Source organism: Ceratotherium simum, chromosome 35, assembly GCF_057802395.1.
Source record: "Ceratotherium simum simum isolate JZ-2026a chromosome 35, ASM5780239v1, whole genome shotgun sequence".
Taxonomy (NCBI): Eukaryota; Metazoa; Chordata; class Mammalia; order Perissodactyla; family Rhinocerotidae; genus Ceratotherium; species Ceratotherium simum.
Window position 1 is genome coordinate 4,658,378 of NC_141934.1, and position 17,117 is coordinate 4,675,494.

Here is a 17,117-nt window from a genome sequence, read left to right on the forward strand (position 1 = left end):
ACAATCTCTTTTCTGATGCCCTGGTTTCTTTCAAAACCTGCTATTGTCTATGGAGACAAATAGGGAGGCCTCTGAGTGGGCTTTAATTAACTTGCAGGGCTATGTTTTTGCTTCTCTAATTATTCAAGTTGTAAAACCTGAAGAGTTACTTTTAATTCTTTTTTCTTTCCTGCTGACTATTTTCAAGAAATTGTGTAGCAGTCTCCATTAATATACTTAGTGTTTGCCCTGACCCACTAACTACACTATTTTGAATCTGTTTTTTATATCAGGAAGACCATTTCCTACTAAAGCAGAAATTAGGAGGTTTCTGTTCTCTGGGGCTTCAGGATTTAATGCAGTGTGCCTTTGAAAAAGTTTGTATGGAAACGTTCAGCAAAGGCTTTTAGATATTTCCCATCATTCTGAGTTCATCATTTAATTTTTGACCAGTACAATGTCAATACAAAAATAACCAGTAACCATTCTATAGATAAGAGAAATAAGATGAGTTCACTTGAGTCAGAGTGAGGATTATAAGCTGGGAAGACATTAGAAAGTGTTCTGGAAGAAACATGGTTTTCCATATAGTCTTATATCTTTTTAGAACAGAGAACGCCACACATGAAACAGACCCAGGATACATTTTCATCAAAATTTCAAAGAGGTATCCAGATGCAAAATTAGCAGGTTAACGTGGCCCTGATGTCAGGAAAGGGACTAATCCCAGGTGTTACCAATGAGGCGTTACCAATAGAGACATAGGAGGGGAAGCACTTATTCTTATCTTATGAGAGTGTATTCTTTGTGGTTAAGCATATGTACAATGTATGCTTGATGAGCCATAAGTCTGACCATTTTAGTTCAAGCCGTCGGTTTTGAACCCGAATGGTTACCCTGTATACACTCAATATGTGAGAATCTCTTGTCATAACTTTTGGGAGGAAACGCCTCTAAAATCCTCACCTAGTAAACCTTGAATATTAGCCTCTAGTGAGCCACTTCCCGGTTATTTGCAGGAGGGCCTGAGAGAGGGTCTGGCCATCTATTTCCTCTACTAGGGGGTTTCCCTGCAGGGGCCCCTCTGGCCTGTCTGATAACTACAGTGTGATCCTGGGCTGGAAAGAATGCCCCCTTAGCAGCCAATCCAAGATCTCTGTGGGTGGGGTTATGAATAGCCACCTAATCTTTCTAATTCCTCTCTAAATTTAGTGGCATCTTCTGAGCAATGGAGGCAGGAGGATTTGTAATTTTAATAGATTGGCTGCTGTCCAGGGACATGGAATTCTGCTCTGCAGTGGAGGTCCAGGGACACATCCACAGTGGACACTGTGGAGGAATGCCACCAAACTGGCTTGAGCCTGATGACAGAAACTCCTGGACAGTAGGAGGGACTTAGGAGGACCAGCAAAGCCAGCCTTCCTGCCTTTCCTGGCTGGCTTCTGCTGAATTCACTCTTCCTGGCTTTCAGCATTTACACGTGTGACCTGTATGCCCCTGGCTTGGAGGGCAGGCCTGAGTGCTCCTTGTAAATACTGCTAAAGAGAGGGGAAGGAAAATGAGCAGCTGAGTGCTGCTAAGGAAGTCAGAGTTTTAGGATCTAGAAGGAACCTGCCTGAGGAGTTAAGTCTTGAGATGTGGGTTTAGTTAGAACCAGGGACCCAGAGGTCAACAGATCTTCTGTGGGAGTCTAGGACTCAAGGGAGTTGGGGATATAGGGGAGTATAGTGTCGGGGGAAGAGGAGGATCTCCCTCTGCCCTTTCCCTTAAGGGTTCTTCTGGCTGGCCAAAGTAATCAACAAGACAGGTTAGCAGGAGAAAATAAGTACTCAAGTTTAATAACATGTATACATGGGAGAAAGCGAGGACACTGCGTTTCTCAACACAATAGCAGAAATTCTCGTCTTAAATATCATTTTCAGCCAAATGACAAAGGAGGATTTTTGAGGTGGGGGAGTCAGTTATAGGGAGATTACCACTAAAGCACAGTAAACAAGAGTAATGTTATTCACGCATGGCCCAAGGCCTCTACCTTCCCACATTGATAAGTTACTAGAAATGAGCTCACCCCCACTTTTCCCAATACAGAGGGAGGGATACCTTTACAAATGGAGACTTCCCTTGTAAATGATTGTCCCAGGAGCAAGCTCCTCATGGGGGCCATCCAAGAATGTGGCCAGCAGAGACAGAACTCCCGATAAGATGGGCTTGTTGGTGCCTTTCTATTGTAACCTCTATCCTAAATTATCTTTATAGCAGTCATGATAATAACCCTTCCTAAAACAGATTTTTTGGTTTTAAATTCTTTAGGCAGTTTGGGAGGGGAAACTCAAATATTTTTCCTGAGCTCTCCTAAGTCCTTGTGTCTTCAGCTCGGGAAATAATCCATGATAACCAGAGTGGTGCTTCTGGGGACAGCTTGTCCTGAGCACCATCAATAGGAGGGAGGAGAGGGGAATTTTCATTAAATTTGCTTCTTCTTCTTCTTTTTTTTTTTTTTTGCTATATGCCAGGTCCTCTTATTATTTCATTTCATCTTCACAACGGTCTCATGAGGCAAGTACTATTATTTTCTTTCTTGTTTAGATGCAGAGACTGAAGTTCAGAGGAGTGAAATCACCTGCCCAGGGCCACCCGGCTGGTAAATGTTCTCAGTAAATTCCCTCTGGCCACTGCCCAGAGAATCAATAATGTAGGGGTGACAGGAGGGAGCAGGGAGACCTGCTAGGAAGCCGGTGCAGTGATGCAGATGAGAGAGAAGATGGTGGTGGTGGCGGTGGAGGCAGTGGAGGTGGTAAGAATAGATCAGATTCTGGATATATATATACATTTTATTTAATTATTTTATTGAGATCATATTGGTTTATAATATTGTGTAATTTCAGGTGTACATTATTACATATCAGTTTCTGTGTAGACTGCATCGTACTCACCACCAATAGTCTAGATTTTATCCATCACCATACATATGTACCCCTTTACCCCTTTTGTCCTCCCCTAACCACCTTCCCCTCTGGTAACCACTAATCTATTCTCCTTATCCATGTGTTTATCTTCCACGTATTGGTGAAATCATATGGCATTTGTCTTTCTCTGGCTTTTTTCACTTAGCATAATATCTTCAAGTTCCATCCATATTGTCACAAATGGCACACTTTTGTCTCTTTTTATGGCTGACTAGTATTCCATAGTGTATATATACAACACCTTCTTTATCCATTCATCCATTTATGGTCATTTGGGTTGCTTCCACATCTTGGCTATTGTGAATAATGCATAGATCTCTTTGAATTGTTGGTTTCATGTTCTTTGGATAAATATTCAATAGTGGAGTAGCTGGATTGTATGGTATTTCTATTTTTAATTTTTTGAGAAATCTCCATACTATTTTCCATAGTGGCTGCACCAGTTTGCATTACCAGCAGCAGTGTATGAAGGTTCCCTTTTCTTCACACCCTTTCCAACATTTGTTATTTTTCGTCTGGTTAATTATAACCATTCTGACGAGTGTAAGCTGATATCTCATTGTAGTTTTGATTTGCATTTCCCTAATTAGTGACATTGAACATCTTTTCATGTGCCTGTTGGCCACCTGTATATCTTCTTTGGAAAAATGTCTATTCATATCCTCTGCTCATCTTTTAATCAGGTTGTTTGCTTCCATTGTTGTTGAGTCTTCGGAGTTCTTTGTATATTTTGGATATTCACCCCATTATCCTGGCAGGATAAATGATTTGCAAATATTTTCTCCAAGTTGGTGGGTTGTCTTTTCATTTTGTTCATAGTTTCCTTTGCCTTGCAGAAGCTCTTTAGTCAGATGAAGTCCCATTTGTTTATTTTTTCTTTTGTGTCCCTTGCCTGAGAGGACGTGTTATTCGAAAATATACTGTTAAGACTGATGTCAAAGAGTACATTGCCTGTATTTTCTTCTAGGAGTTTCATGGTTTCAGGTCTTACACTCAAGTTTTTAATCTGTTTTGAGTTAATTTTTGTGTATGGTGTAAGATACTGGTCTACTTTCATTCTTTTGTGCCTGGCTGCCCAGTTTTCCCAACACCGTTTATTGAAGAGACTTTCCTTTCTCCATTGTATGTTCTTGACTCCTTTGTCGAAGATCAGCTGTCCATAGATGTGGTTTTATTTCTGAGATTTCAATTCTGTCCCATTGATCTGTGTGTCTGTTTCTGTGCCCGTACCATGCTGTTTTGATTACTATAGCTTTTTAGTACATTTTGAAATCAGGGAGTGTGATACTTCCAGCATTATACTTTTTTTGTCTGGATTGCTTTGGCTATTTAGGTCTTTTGTTGTTCCTTATAAATTTTAGGATTCTTTGTTCTATTTCCGTGAAGAATGCCATTGGGATTCTGATTTAGATTGCATTGAATCTGTAGATTACTTTAGATAATATGGACATTTTAACTATGTTTATTCTTCCACTCCATGAGCATGGAATATCTTTCCATTTCTTTATGTCTTCTTTGATTTCTTTCAATAATGTCTTATAGTTTTCAGTTTAAAGGTCTTTCACCTCCTTGGTTAAATTTATTCCTAGCTATTTTATTCTTTTCATTGCAATTGTAAATGGGTTTGCATTCTTGACTTCTCTTTCTGCTATTTTGTTATTAGTGTATAGAAAGGCAACTGATTTTTATATGTTGATTTTGTACCCTGCAACTTTGCTGTAGTTGTTGATTATTTCTAATAGTTTTCTGGTGTAATCTTCATGGTTTTATATATAAAGAATCATGTCATCCAGAAAAAGTGAGAGTTTTACTTCTTCCTTTCCAATTTAGATACCTTTTATTTCCTTTTCTTGCCTAATTGCTCTGGCCAAAATCTCCAGTATTATGTTGAATAAGAGTGGTGAGAGTGGGCACTGTTGTCTTGTTCCTGTTCTCAGAGGGATGGCTTTCAGTTTTTCAACATTAAGTATGATCTTGGCTGTGGGTTTGTCATATATGGCCTTTATTATGTTGACATACTTTCCTTCTATACCCATTTTATTGAGAGTTTTTATTCTAAATAGATGTTGGATCTTGTCAAATGCTTTCTCTGCATCTCTTGAGGTGATCATGTGATTTTTATTCCTAATTATGTTAATGTAGTGTACCACATGATTAATTCATGGATATTGAATCATCCTTGCAACCCTGGAATAAATCCCACTTGATCATGGTATATTATCCGTTTAATGTATTGCTTTATTTGATTTGCTAATATTTTGTTGAGGATTTTTGCATCTGTGTTCATCACTGATATTAGCCTGTAATTTTCCTTTTTTGTGTTGTCCTTGTCTGGTTTTGGTATCAGCATAATGTTAGCCTCATAGAATGAGTTAGAAAGCGTCCCATCTTCTTCAACTTTTCAGAATAATGTGAGAAGGATATGTATTAAATCTTCTTTGAATGTGTAGTAAAATTCTCCAAAGAAGCCATCTGGTCCTGGACTATATTTACTTTTTAATCTTTATTATAAGTCTGACTTCTGGTCTTTCATTTTATTAAGAGATTCCCTGAGGTTAGCCATTATATTTTTGGAAGTTTTCTTTTCAATTTAATCTTCCCACAAATACCAATGAGGCAGCTGCTTGTGATGAGAGCTCTCTAAAATAGTTTTCAAATATAGAAGTTCCCAATTCAAAAGATCCATCACGTGGTCATTGATTAAGAAGATTTCTATTTGTATATTTATTCCAACAGTGATTCAATCCAATAAGCCTTTTTAAGGAAAGATGTGGAGGTAAATTTTCAGGCTTAGAACACATCTTTACCATGGACACAAGAGGTGTTCCTGGGGAGGACATAGATTACGTAGCCCCCATGATCCAAAAACTTCACTCTCCAAAATAGCCAGAGAGAGTAAAGAGATTTGTTGCACAGGTGGTAATGATGGTGTAGTGGAAACAGTGTCTCTGGTCTCTCATGAGAGTGAGGGATGCCTCCATTCAAAGACCAACTAATCTGTGACACCAGGAAGCACTACAGGAATAGGATTTTTCCAGTACTAACAAGCAAGGAATGTTGAGACAACAAAGGCCTTTATGGACGAGACCATTTATGAGAAAATCCCCTAAGAGCTTGGCACAGCCAGACAGAGAGTGCTCAAAGCCCCAGTCTATTTGACTGGCCACCAAGGTGCACTCTGGTAAATGCACCTTCCAGATGGTGGAAACCAAGGACAATCTTCTCACTCATCAAAAAGCCAAGTTCTCAGGACATAGAACAAGATGGAAGGAAAAACCTCAACTTTTTTGTTTTTCTTATTTGCACAATAACAGCTTTAGCTATACCTTGGATCTCTAGGTGCCAAACAAACACCTAGGAGGGATATGCCACAGAGTTGGGGGTGGTGTTTGTTTCATAGAGTACTTCATGAAATACTCTTCAGGTCATTGGGGGACCTGTTGTCATCTACCCTGTTCTGTGACCAATTACTCTATCACGGGAGTCTTCTTGAGGAGGTGAGCACCCTAATGGCTCTTAACTGCCTGACCCATGTTCACCAATATTGTGGCCTTTTGGCTTCCAAGATAGCCCTTAGCAACAGTTTTTACCTCATGTGCATATGAACACACAGCAAAATTTCTCTCAATAGATGCTGGTCTGATGAGACTGCAAACTCACCAGCCTATGGGGCTGGCCCAGACAACAGGCTTATAGGGCCTATGCCAGCATCCTCCCCTATGGTATTTCCTTCTTATGACACATGACACAAAATGCAGAGACAAAAAAGAAATAAAACGGTGACCATCTCTGTGAGGAAAAGGGTCAATAAAGCCAAGAGTACTCTACCAAATATACAAGTCACTAAAAAGCACAAGAATCTAGTTTCCCAAACATTCTCTCCTGTAAATCTAAATTTAGAAAGACAAAAAAAATTCTCACCGCTTATTTCCACTGGATCCTGCAGATAGAGATTCTAGGAGGCTGATGTGGTCAGAAATCTTACCTCTTGCCGCCTTTCATCAGGCGACCCAGAATCTCCTCATCTGCAGTCATGCTGGGGAGAAAGCAGTTCTTCCAGTCAGAGAACACAGCTTGCCAGCCAGTGGAGATCCTGCCAGCTATGCCAAAACTGTAGGGGAAGAGGGAGAATTCCCCCCACTTTTTCCCTTCTAGTTCTCACGGCTGGTCAAAGAATTAAAAATGATATAAGGCAGGTTAGCAAGAGAAAATCAAACAAACTTTAATATGTGTTCATAGGGAATTCACATAAGCATGAAGAATTCCAAAGACAGTGAGGCAAAATCGGTTTATATGTGTTTCTGGACTAACGAGAGAGAGATAGAGGTCTGAGACTTCAACGAGGGAGAACACAATTTACAGGAAGACGAAAAGAGTTCATATTTGGGAAACAAATTTATGCATTGTCCCATCTATAGACAATGGCACCCCAAAGAGATCTTTTGAAAAAATCACCCTTTCTAGATGCCTTCCTGCCTACCACACCTAGAATTATCTATGGTAAAACCTTCTTACTGGAGCAGACCCTTCTACTTTAAATTCTTTTAGGCAATGTGGCAGAAGGTCAAATGTTCTTCCAGGCTCTTCTGAACTTTGATTGTCTTCAGCTCAAAATAATCCACATACCAGAGTGGCATATCTTGAGGCAGCCTGCCCTGAAACCCATCAAAGGTTTATGGTAACGCCATCTCAATGAAGTCTATTGGTGCCATTTTTCCAACATCATTTGATCATTTTGTGTCTTAGTCTCACATTGTATTAATTCTTACAATGTTTCAAACTTCTTCATTATTATTAATTTGTTTTGGTGATCTGTGATCAGTGATTTTTGATGTTAGTACTGTAATTGTTTTGGGTTGCCATGAACTGTAAGACAGCAAACTTAATTGATAAATGTTGTATGTGTTTTGACTGCTCCACTGATGGGCCATTCCCCCATCTCTCTCCCTCTCCTCAGGCCTCCCTATTCCCTGAAACACAACAATATTGAAATTAGGCCAATTAACAACCCTATGATGGTCTCTAAGTGTTCAAGTGAAAGGAAATGTCACACATCTCTCACTTTAAGTCAAAAGCTAGAAATGATTGAGCTTAGTGAGGAAGGCATGTCAAAAGCCTAGAGAGGTCAAAAGCTAGGCCTCTTGCAACAAAGAGTTAGCCAAACTGTGAATGCAAAGGAAAAGTTCTGAAGGAAATTAAAAGTGCTCCTCCAGTGAACGCATGAACGATAAGAAAGTAAAACAGCTTTATTGCTGATAAGGAGAAAGTTTTAGTGGTCTGGATAGAAGATCAGACCAGTCACAAAATTCCCTTAAACCAAAGCCTATTCCAGAGCAAGGCCCTAAGTCTCTTCAATTCTATGAAGCCTGACAAAGGTGAGGAAGCTGCCAAAGAAAAGGTTGAAGCTAGCAGAAGTTGGTTCATGAGGTTTAAGGTAAGAAGCTGTCTTCATAACATAAAGGTGAAGGTGAAGCAGCAAGTGCTGATGTAGAAGCTGCAGCAAGTTCTCCAGAAGATCTAGATAAGATCACTAATGAAGGAGGCTACTTTAAACAAGAGATTTTCAAAGTAGATGAAACAGCTTTATTTTGGGAGAAGATGTCATCTAGGACTCTCATAGCTAGAGAGGAGAAGTCAATGTCTGGCTTCAAAGCTTCAAAGGACAGGCTGACTCTCTTGTTAGGGGCTAATGCAGCTGCTGACTTGAAGTTGAAGCCAATGCTCACTTACCATTCTGAAAATCCTGGGCTCTTAATAATTGTGCTAAATCTATTCTGCCTGTGCTCTATACATGAAACAACAAAGCCTGGATGACAGCACATGTGTTTACATCATGGTTTACTGAATATTTTACACCCACACAGTTGAGACTTAGAGCTCAAAAAAAAGATTCCTTTCAAAATATTGCTCCTGGGGCTGGCCCGGTGGCATAGCAGTTGTTTACATGCTCCGCTTTGGCTGCCCAGGGTTCTGAGGTTCGGATCCCGTGCTTGCATCGATGCACCACTTGTTAAGCCGTGATGTGGCAGCATCCCATATAAAGTGGAGGAAGATGGGCATGGATGTTAGCCTAGGGCCAATCTTCCTCAGCAAAAAGAGGAGGATTGGCATCGGATGTTAGCTCAGGGCTAATCTTCCTCCCCACCCCCAAAAAAAGTATTCCTCCTCATTGACAGTGCTCCTGGTTGCCCAAGAGCTCTGATGCAGATGTAAAATGAGATTGATGTTGTTTTCACACCTGCTAGCATAACATCCATTCTGCAGGATCTGGGCAGCGTTTTTGATCATGGATCAAGGAGTAATTTTGACTTTCAAGTCTTATTATTTAAGAAATATATTTCATAAGGCCATAGCTGCCATAGATAGTGATTCCTCTGATGGATCTGGGCAAAGTAATTTGAAAACTTTCTGGAAAGTATTCACCATTCTAGATGCCAGTAAGAACATTTGAGATTCATGGGAAGAGGTCAAAATATCAGCATTAATAGGAGTTTGGAAGAAATTGATTCAACTCTCATGGATGACTTTGAGGGGTTCAAGGCTTCAGTGGAGAAGGAACTGCAGATGTGGTAGAAATAACAAGAGAACTAGAATTAGAAGTGGGGCCTGAAGATGTGATGAATTGCTGCAATCTCATGATAAAACTTTAATGGATGAGGAGTTGCTTCTTATGGATGGAAGAAAAAAGTGGTTTATTGAGATGGCATCTACTCCTCGTGAAGATGCTGTGGAGATGTGGAAATGGCAACTAAGCATTCACAATATTACATAAACTTAGTTGATAAAGCAGTGACAGGGTTTGAGAGGACTGACTCCAATTTTGAAAGAAGTTCTACTGTGAGTAAATGCTATCAAACAGCATCACATGCTACAGGGAATTGTTCAAGAAAGGAAGAGTCAGTCGATGCAGGAAACGTCACTGTCTTATTTTAAGAAATTCCCATAGCCATCCCAACCTTCAGCAACCACCACTGTGATCAATCAGTAGCAATCAACACGGAGGCAAACCCTCCACCAGCAAAAGTTTACAACTTGCTGAAGGTTCAGGTGATGGTTAGCATTTTTTAAACAACAAAGTATTTTTAATTAATGTGTGTACATTCTGTTTTTAGACAAAATGCTACTGTACACTTCATAGACTATGGTATAGTGTAAACATAGCTTTTATATGCACTGGGAAACCAAAAAATTCATGTGGCTCACATCGTTGTGATATTCATTTTCTTGCAGTGGTCTGGAACCGAACCCCAATATCCCCCAGGTTTGTCTGTATAGTTTCAGCTTTTAGATTTAGGTCTCTGATCCATTTTGAGTTAATTGTTGTATGAGGTGTGAGGTAGGAGTCTGACTTCATTCATCTGCATGTGGATATCCAGTTGTTGCAGCACAGTGTGTTGAAAAGACTATTGTTTCCCCATTGAATTGTTTTGGCACTCTTGTCAAAAATAAATTGATCATCAAGAGAATGAGAAGACAAGGCATAGACTGGGAGAAAATATGGGTAAAAGACATATCTGATAAAAGATTCTTATCTAGAACATAGAAATAATTCTTTATTTATTTTCAATTTCTGTGTAGACTACATCATGTTCACCCTCAAAGTCTAATTTCAATCCATCACCACACACATGTGCATAATCCACCCTTTTGTACTCCTCCCTCCCCCTTCCCCTCTGGTAACCAGCAATACAGTCTCTCTCTCTGTATGATTGTTTATCGTTGTTATCTTCTAGTTATGAGTGAGATCATATGGTATTTGACTTTGTCCCTCTGACTTATTTCGCTTTGTATAACACTCTCAAGGCTCAAGGTCCATCCATGTTGTCACAAATGGCTGGATTTCAACATTACTCATCGCTGAGTAGTATTCCATTGTGTATATATACAACATCTTCTTTATCCATTCATCCCTTGATGGGCACTTAGGATGCTGCCAAGTCTTGGCTATTATGAGAAATGTTGCAATGAACACAGGGTGCATGTATCTTTACACATTTGTGTTTTCACGTTCTTTGGATAAATACCCAGCAGTGGAATAGCTGGATCATATGGTAGTTCTATCCTTAATTTTTTGAGGAATCTCTATACTGTTTTCCACAGCAGCTGCACCAGTTTTCACTCCCACCAGCAATGTATGAGAGTTCCCTTCTCTCCACATCCTCTCCAATACTTGTTGTTTCCTGCTGTGTTAATTATAGCCATTCTGATGGGAGTGAGGTGATATCTCACTGTAGTTTTGATTTTCATTTCCCTGATAGTTAATGATGTTGAACATCTTTTCATGTGCCTATTGGCCATTTGCATATCTTCTTTGGAGAAATGTGTGATCATATCTTTTGCCTATTTTTTAACTGAATTGTTAGGGGTTTTTTTGTTGAGATATGAGTTCTTTTTGTACTTTACATATTAGCCCCTTATCAGATTTATGGTTTGCAAATATTTTCTCCCAATTGTTAGGTTGTCTTTTTGTTTTGTTGATGGTTTTCTTTGTTGTGCAGCAGGTTTTTAGTCTGTTGTGGTCCCATTTGATTATTTTTTTCTATTGTTGCCCTTGCCTGGTCAGACATGGTACTTGAAAATATGCTTCAGTGACCAATGTCAAAGAGCATACTGCCTATGTTTTCTTCTAGAAGTTTCATGGTTTCAGGTCTTAAATTCAAATCTTTAATCCCTTTTGAGTTAATTTTTGGGTATGGTGCAAGATAATGGTCTACTTTCATTCTTTTGCATGTGGCTGTCCAGTTTTCCCAACACCATTTATTGAAAAGACTTTCCTTTCTCCATTGTATGTTGTTGGCTCCTTTGTTGACAATTAGCTGTCCATAGACGTGTGGTTTTATTTCTGGGCTCTCAATTCTCTTCCATTGCTCTGTGTGTCTGTTTTTGTGCCAGTACAATGCTATTTTGGTTACTATAGCTTTGTAGTATATTTTGAAATCAGGGATTATGTGAAATCAGTGATACCTCCAGCTTTATTCTTTTTTCTCAGGATTCCTTTGGCTATTTGAGGTCTTTTGTTGTTTCGTATAAATGTTAGGATTCTTTGTTCTATTTCTGTGAAAAATGTTGTAACTTTGATAGGGATTGCATTGAATCTGTAGATTGCTTTAGGAAGTACGGACTTTTTAACTCTGTTATTTCTTCCAATCCAAGAGCATGGAATATCTTACCATTTCTTGTGTCTTCAATTTCTTTCAAAAATGTTTTGTTGTTTTCAGTGTATAGATCTTTCACCTCTTCAGTTAAGTTTATTCTTAGGTATTTTATGCTTTTAGTTGCAATTGTAAATGAGATTGTATTCTTAATGTCTCTTTCTACTACATTGTTGTCAGTGTATAGAAATGCAACTTATTTTTGTATGTTGATTTTTTATCCTGCAACTTTACAGTATTCATTCATTATTTCTAAAAGTTTTTTGGGGCATTCTTTAGAGTTTTCTATATATAAAATAATGTCATCTGTGAATAAATAGTGACAGTTTCACTTCTTCCTTTCCAATTTGGATCCCCTTTTTTTCTTTTTCTCACCTGATTGCTCTGGCTAGGTCTTCCAGTACTATGTTAAATAAGAGTGGTGAAAGTGAGCATCCTTGTCTGGTTCCTGATCTTAGAGGGATAGCTTTCAGTTTTTCTCCATTGAGAATGATATTAGCTATGAGTTTGTCACATATGGCCTTTATTATGTTGAGGTACTTTCCTTCTATACCCATTTTATTCAGAGTTTTTATCATAAATGGATGCTGTATCTTGTCAAATGCTTTCTCTGCATCTATTGAGATGATCATGTGATTTTTATTCTCCATTTTCTTAATGTGGTGTATCACATTGATTGATTTGCAGATGTTGAACCATCCCTGCGCCCCTGGAATAAATTCCACTTGATCATAGTGTATGATCCTTTTAATATATTGTTGTATTCAATTTGCTAGTATTTTGTTGAGGATTTTTGCACCAATGTTCATCAGTGATATTGGCCTGTAATTTTCTTTTATTTTGTGTTGTCCTTGTCTATTTTTGGTATCAAGGTAATGGTTTCATAGAATGAGTTAGGAAGCTTCCCCTCCTCTTCAACTTTTTGGAAGAATTTGAGAAGTAGAGGTATTAATTCTTCTTTGAATGTTTGATAGAATTCACCAGGGAAGCAAACTCGTCCTGGACTTTTATTTTTTGGGAGGTTTTTGATGACTGTTTCAATCTCTTTACTGGTTATTTGTCTATTTAAATTCTCTACTTCTTCTTGATTCAGTTTTGGAAGGTTTTATGAGTCTAAGAATTTATCCATTTCTTCTAGATTATCCAATTTGTTGGCATATAGCTTTTTTTTTTTTATTGATGTTTTAATGGTTTCTAACATTGTGAAATTTTGGGTTGTACATTTTTGTTTGTCCATCACCACATATATGACTCCTTTCACCCCTTGTGCCCACCCCCCACCCCCACTGCCCTGGTAACCACAGTCCAGTTTTCTCTGTCCATGTGTTGGTTTATATTCCACATATGAGTGAGATCATACAGTGTTTGTCTTTCTCTTTCTGGCTTATTTCACTTAACATAATATGCTCCAGGCCCATCCATGTTGTTGCAAATGGGACGATTTTGTCTTTTTTTATGGCTGAGTAGTATTCCATTGTATATATATACCACATTTTCTTAATCCAATCGTCAGTCGAGGGACACTTAGGTTGCTTCCACTTCTTGGCTATAGTGAATAATGCTGCAATGAACATAGGGGTGCATAAGCCTCTTTGGATTGATTTCAGGGTTGGCGTATAGCTTTTTGTAGTATTCTCTTATAATCTTTTGTATTTCTGAGGTGTCTGTTGTAATTTCTCCTCTTTCATTGCTGATTATATTTATATGAGGCTTCGGTCTTTTTTTCTTAGTGAGTCTAGCTAGAGGTTTGTCAATTTTGTTTATCTTTTCAAAGAACCAGCTCTTCGCTTCATTTATTTTTTCCATTTTCTTTTTTAGTCTCTATTTCATGTATTTCTGCTCTGATTTTTATTATTTCCTTCCTTCTGCTGATTTGGGGCTTTGTTTGTTCTTGTTTTTCCACTTCCTTTTAGGTGCGCTGTTAGATTGCTTATTTGAGATTGTTCTTGTTTGTTGAAGTAGTCCTGAATTGCTATAAACTTCTCTCTTAGAACTGCTTTTGCTGTATCCCATGAATTTTGGCATGTTGTATTTTCATTTTCACTTGTCTCCAGGTATTTTTTGATTTCTCCTTTGATTTCTTCAATGACCCAGTCGTTGTTCAGTAGCATTTTGTTTAATCTCTTTAAGCGTCTTTTCTGATTTTCTTCCTGTAGTTGATTTCTAGCTTCATACCATTGTGGTCAGAAAAAACGCTTGGTATTATTTCAATCTTCTTAAATTTATTGAGACTTGTTTTGTGGCCTAATATGTCATCAATCTTGAAGAATGTTCCATGTACATTTGAGAAGAATGTGTATTCCGTGGTTTTTGGATGGAATGTTCTGTATACATCTACTAAGTCCATCTGGTCTAAAGTGTCATTTAAGGCCAATGTTTCCTTTTGGATCTTCTGTTTGGATGATCTATCCATTGGTGTAACTGGGATGTTAAATTCCTCTACTATTATTGTGTTACTGTCTATTTCTCCTTTTATGTCTGTTAATTATTGCTTTATATATTTAGGTGTTCCTATGTTGGGTGCATAGATATTTACAAGTGCTATACCTTCTTGTTGGATTATTCCCTTTATCATTATGTAGTGCTCTTGTCTCTCAATACAGTTTTTGTTTTAAAGTCTATTTTGTCTGATATGTGTATTGCTACCCCAGCTTTCTTTTCATTCCCATTTGTGTGGAATATCTTTTTCCACGCCTTCACTTTCAGTTTGTGAGTGTCTTTAGGTCTGAAGTGTGTCTCTTGTATGCAGCATGTATATGGGTCTTGTTTTTTAATCGAATCAGCCATCCTATGCCTTTTGATTGCAGCATTTAGTCCATTGACATTTAAAGTAGCTACTGATAAGTATGTACTTATTGCCATTTTGTTACTTTTTTTGTGTGAGGAAGATTAGCCGTGAGCTAACATCTGATGCCAATCCTCCTTTTTTTTTTTTGCTGAGGAAGATTGGCCCTGGGCTAACATCCATGCCCATCTTCCTCTACTTTATATGGGATGCTGCCACAGCATGGCTGGACAAGCAGTACATTTGTCCACACCCGGGATCTGAACGTATGAACCCTGGGCCGCTGGAGCAAAGCATGTGAACTTACCTGCTACACTACCAGGCTGGCCTCCAGTTTGTTACTTTTTTTTTAATTGATGTTTTAATAGTTTATAATATTGTGAAATTTTTGGTTGTACATTTTTGTTTGTCCATCACCATATACATGTCTCCCTTCACCCCTTGTGCCCACCTCCTACCCCCATTGCCCCTGTAACCACAATACAGTTTTATCTGTCCATGTGTTCCTTTATACTCCACATATGAGTGAGATCATACAGTGTTTGTCTTTCTCTTTCTGGCTTATTTCACTTAACATAATACCTTCCAGTTCCATCCATGTTGTTGCACTTGGGATAATTTTGTGTTTTTTATGGCTGAGTAGTATTCCATTGTATATATATACCACATCTTCTTGATCCAATCATCCATCGAGGGACACTTAGGTTGCTTCTACTTCTTGGCTATAGTGAATAATGCTGCAATGAACATAGGGGTGCATAAGCCTCTTTGGATTGTTGATTTCAGGTTTATTGGATAGATTCACAGTAGTGGGATAGCTGGATCATAGGGTATTTCTATTTTTAACTTTTTGAGGAATCTCCATACCATTTTCCATAGAGGCTGCACCAGTTTGCTTTCCCACCAGCTGTGTATGAGGGTTCCTGTTTCTCCCCATCTTCTCCAACATTTGTTGTTTTTTCAGTTTGTTACTTTTTTTCTGGGTGTTTTAGTAGTTCTCTGTTCCTTTCTTCTTCTCTTGCTCTCTTCCCTGTGGTTTCATGGCTTTCTTTAGTATTATGTTTGGGTTCGTTTCTCTTAGTATGTTGTGTATTTATTATAGGTTTCTGGTTTGCGATTACCATGAGATTCATATATAGTAACCTATGTATATAGCAATCTATATTAAGTTGATGGTGTCTTTAGTTTGACCTCTTTCTAAAAGGTCTACACTTTTACTCTTCTCCTCCCACATTTTATGTTTTTGATATCATATCTAACCTCTTTTTGTGTGTGTTTCCCTTACCCTCTTATCATGGAAATAGGTAATTTTAGTACTTTTGTCTTTTGACCTTCATATTATCTTTATAGTTGTTGATCTACTACCTTTAGTGTATTTTTGCCATTACCTGTGATTTAATTGCTTTTTTAACAAATAATTTTCTTATTCCTATTTGTGGTCTTCTCTTTCCCACTTAAACAATTCCCTTCAGCATTTCTTCTAAGACTGGTTTCTTGGTGATAAACTCCTTAATTTAATTTTTGCTTGCCTGGGAATCTTTTCATCTCTCCTTCCATTCTGAATGATAACCTTGCTGGATAGAGTATTCTAGTCTGTAGGTTTTTTTCCCTTTCAGCACTTTAAATATGTTGTGCCACTCCCTTATAGCCTGTAAGATTTCTGCTGAGAAGTCAGCTGATAGCCTTATGGGGTTTCCCTTGTATGTCACTTGTTACCTTTCTCGCAGCTTTTAGGATTCTCTCTTCATCTTTAATTCTTGACACTTTAATTATAATGTGTCTTGATGTGGGCCTTTGTGGGTTTATCTTGTTTGGTGCTCTCTGTGATTCATGTACCTGGATGTCTCTTTCCTTCCTTAGATTAGGAAAGTTTTCAGCTATTCTTTCTTCAAATAGATTCTCTGCCCTTTTGTCTCTCTCTTCTCCTTCTGGGACATCTATAATACAAATGTTAGTGCACTTGATGTTGTCCCAGAGGTCCCTTAGACTATTCTTTTTCTTCTTAATTCTTTGGTCCTTTATCTGTTCAGCTTGGGTGATTTCTTCTACTCTTTCATCCAGCTTGCTGATCCATTCTTCTGTATCATCTACTCTGCTATTGAGTCCCTCTAATGAATCTTTCATTTCCAGTATTGTATTCTTCATTTCTGATTGGTTCTTTTTTATATTTTCTGATTCTTTGTTAACATTCTCACTGAGTTCATCCAATCTTCTTCCAAGATCAGTGAGCATCCT